At 38.4% G+C, this 3,433-nt stretch overlaps 1 long non-coding RNA gene across 1 annotated transcript; it reads left to right on the top strand.

Moving 5' to 3' along the window:
• The first annotated feature begins 511 nt into the window (after positions 1-511).
• Positions 512-2,551, top strand: LOC141555461 (uncharacterized). Its single transcript, XR_012486197.1, has 2 exons — positions 512-587; positions 1,248-2,551. It is a non-coding gene; the product is annotated as an uncharacterized LOC141555461 (long non-coding RNA).
• The last annotated feature ends 882 nt before the right edge of the window (positions 2,552-3,433 follow it).

Raw genomic sequence — 3,433 nt, 5'->3', positions numbered from 1 at the left:
AAATTTGAAAATGATTGTTCATTAAATTGTGGATGTTCCATGTAACTCACTTTTCCAATTAAGAAATAAAAATTCAAAATATAATTTTCAAATCTGTCTTGCTTGCCTTCACCTATCTTTACATTACTTATTTCCTTCTTCTAACAAGTCCCTCTTTTCTCCCCTCCTTTCCTTTTCCTTCCTTCTCTTCCCCTTCCTCCTCTTCTTTCTTTTTTGTCTTTTCTCCTCTCCATCCTTATCCCAGAAGTATCAAGCACCATGCCTTATGCATCCTTCAACTCTACCAAGTTTCACTCAAAGCAGATTAGAATATGGTTCCTTTCTGATTTTAATGTGATATATCACTATAAGGAGAAACATACAAACATGTGTAGTTTTCTAAGTGAATATGCAGCCTGCAGGGACCCTGATATACATTTGGCACCACTGGTTAGCCCATTGCAGCTCAGAACTCCTGGCTTTTGATCCTGTGTCTCTCAGCTCTGATGGATCACCTTTTGCCTTGTCTTTCTAGCGTCATTCTCTGGTTTCCCCAGTTATGCTGTCTTCCTGATAGTGGGATGTACAAGTGGATGGCACTGACGTTGGTAAGATAGATGTTTTCTTAAAAGAAAGGAAGTGAACCAGGCTATTTATCCTAAATGAGCTCCTCTAAATTTCTTTATTTTTATTTAAGGATAACAAACAGAGGGATTTTTAATCTTATATTCACATTTGTACACATTTGTCAGCATCAGCCATAGCTGTGGGAATGTCAGAAAACTGTAGCATGAACTTCCTGTGAAGTGATAGGGGAGGCTTTTTTTTTTTCTTTAACATTTTTCTATTACCTTTTGTTTTCCCACTATCTGTGATGTATTTCCCAATATGTCCTTCTTCCTTCTTCCTTCCTGTATAATAAAGTACAAAAACAAGATGGAGAAAAAAGCAATTTAGTGAAGCTGCCCACCATATAAACTAAGATAGACATTGCACAAAAGATTCTATATCTATAGTCTTTTTTTTTTTTTTTTTTGCAAAAAAAGGGAAGGAGGTGCCTTCTCATTTTGGGGGGGAGGGGAAAAGTGGACAAGGTTGGTTGTTAAAATCTGACAGTATTTGCTTTGGTTGTTCCTGTTCTTTCTAATTATATTGTTGTCATCATTGGGCATACTGTTTTTTAGCTGTTTCTTTTTCCTTTTCTTTGCATAAGTTCATAAGGTCTTCCCATGTGTCTCCACAGTCATAATATTTATTGTTTCTTACAGCTCAGTATGTAATGGGCTGTAAGGAAAGAGGGAAGCCTCAAGCTATTGGCTATGGAACCAGGAAGCCCCAGGGAAGTGGATGATTTGACAAAAAGATGGCTTCAAATCATGACATCCAGCTCCCTGCTACTCAAGAGCGGTCCCTTTGGCCCAAGATGATTTAGTACAACTGTCCATCTGCGTCAGAGCTCCAACCCACGAGGAAGAGATCGCATCAACAAAGCCCTCTAACCCAAACACCATCGACCTGAACACAAAAGCCCAAGAAGGCACTGACATTTCTGGAACCACAAATCCTGCTCTTCGGTGGGAGTTCCAAACTCAATATATTTTGCTGTGATATAAACAGGATGAAGCCCTTACAGCTGGAGTGCTTGTTTACCAGGACCCTGTGCGAATGAACTCTGTTCTAAGTTGTGAAAATGAAATTAGGAGCAGCAGCAGAAGCAGCTATCACTCTGCCCAAAAAGGGGAAAGCAATACTTTGTCCTGAGAAGACCTGCAGAAGAGGAAAATTATACTGAAGGCAGAGATAGGATTGTGCAGAAGACCCAGTTATGAAGACCATCTCTAAAAAGGGGAAATAGCTTGTTTAATAAGAAGCAAGAGTAATTTATTTGGGGACAGAAGAGACCCCAGGGGATATTACCCTACAAGCCCCTCATTTTTCAGTTGAGGTAACTGAGGCCCAGAGAGATTAAGTGTCTTGCTCTAGGTGACACAGCCATTCTGTATCAGTGGAAAGGCAGGAATTTACCTCCTCTCACCCAGGAGTTGAGATTCTTTCTAGTGTGCCATATTTCCTGGGAAAAGTAGTGCATTTAATTGGACTTTCTGCTTGAAAGCAAGAGTCTGGACATATGAATTCTGGAGATCTGTTCAAAGTTGTGATTTTTTAGGGTAGAATTGGAGTCTTGAGAATCCACATTTGATAAAAACATTTTTTCTTCATGTGCTAAAATATCATTTTAATATCTTGTCATTTCATAAATTCTACACATCCTTTTTTGGGGAGGTAAATTAGGATTCTAATTTAGGGTAGTACAGAAAATAAGTAACCAAATCTCTGGGTGGAGGGGAAGGGGAATGCAAAAAAATAGAAGTTGTTTTCCTGAAAGATTTTGGCACCTGCACTGATTTGGTACACCCACCTAGCTTTACTTTTATACCAAATTTAATTGGATTTGTCTAACCTCCTTTGTGATTTCACTAATGTGTGACATGTTCAAAGGGTAAATTAAAAAAAAATCAGGTGTAATATTTAAGTACTTATTGCTTATAAAGACACTGCCATCGTTGTTGAATTGTGCCCGACTCTTCATGACTCCATGTGGGATTTGCTTGGCAAAGATACTGCAGAGATTTGCCATTCCTCCTCATTTCATAGGTGAGGAACTAAGACAAACAAGGTTAAGTGACTTGCCCATCGTCACACAACCAGTTAGTATCTGAGGCCAGATTTGAACTCATCAATATGAGTCTTCCTGACTCAGCACTCCATTCACTGTGCCACGGAAGCAATGTACTAAGATTGAAGGAGATGTAATAATTTGAAAAGATGTGGTCTGAGCTTCCGTGGAGTTTATAGCCCAGTAAATGTCTGTGTTTAATAAACATATTTTAGGGATTCTTATTTGACTTGGGACTTCTCATGTGTCTCACTCTTTTTTTGAACACCTGTTATATGAACTCAGACGTGGTATGTTGTACCTGAATTTTGTACTTTGTTTTGTATATATTTGTACACTCTAACAGTCTTGTTCAGTTCTAAATCGATGATCCTAGAGCAGATTTTTGTGCAGACAAATGAACAGACCTGATAGATTTATGCACAAGGAGGATTAATTTGGCAATGGTATGAATAGTGGAGGGAATAACATTAGAAAGATTTGTCAAGAGACTTTTAGAGAAGTCCAGTGGATAATAATGGGAGCATGTTCTAAAATGATGACAATGGGAGATGAGGTAATGGGATGGATGCAGTTGAGAAACAACTTGCTAAATGATTGACTATTAAAAGTAAGGGAGAGGGCAAAGAGACAGATCGATATTTCAAACCTGCATGAATGGTGCATTGAGGACAAAACAGTAAGGTTAAAAATGGAATAAGATTAGGGAGGAAAATAACAAATATGGTTCAAATATAATGAACCCGAGGTGCTAATATAACACATAGGTGGGATGTT

This window comes from Sminthopsis crassicaudata, chromosome 1 (genome assembly GCF_048593235.1).
Source record: "Sminthopsis crassicaudata isolate SCR6 chromosome 1, ASM4859323v1, whole genome shotgun sequence".
In the NCBI taxonomy this organism is placed as follows: Eukaryota; Metazoa; Chordata; class Mammalia; order Dasyuromorphia; family Dasyuridae; genus Sminthopsis; species Sminthopsis crassicaudata.
This window is presented reverse-complemented; position numbering and strand designations above follow the sequence as displayed.